The sequence below is a fragment of the Vicugna pacos genome, unplaced genomic scaffold (genome assembly GCF_048564905.1).
Source record: "Vicugna pacos unplaced genomic scaffold, VicPac4 scaffold_21, whole genome shotgun sequence".
NCBI classification, from domain to species: domain Eukaryota; kingdom Metazoa; phylum Chordata; class Mammalia; order Artiodactyla; family Camelidae; genus Vicugna; species Vicugna pacos.
The window spans coordinates 9,073,222-9,073,659 of NW_027328742.1; positions in this window are offsets into that span (position 1 = coordinate 9,073,222).

Genomic DNA, 438 nt, shown 5'->3' on the forward strand with positions numbered 1-438 from the left:
GTCCTCTTTTTTTTTTTATATTCCACATATCAGTGATATCATATGGTATTTTTCTTTCTCTTTCTGGCTTACTTCACTTAGAATGATGATCTCTAGGTCCATCCATGTTGCGGCAAGTGACATTATTTTATTCTTTTTTATGGCTGAGTAGTACTCCACTGTAGTATAAATATACCATGACTTATTTATCCAGTCATCTGTTAATGGACATTTAGTTTATTTCCATATCTTGGCTATTGTATTCAGTGCTACTATGAACACTGGGGTGCACGTATCTTTTCAAATTAGACTTCTTTCTGGATATATGCCCAGGAGTGGGATTGCTGGGTCATATGGTAAATCTATTTTTAGTTTTTGGAGGAATCTCCATACTGTTTTCCATAATAGTTGCACCAAACTACATTCCTACCAACAGTGTAAAGGGTTCCCTTTTCTCCA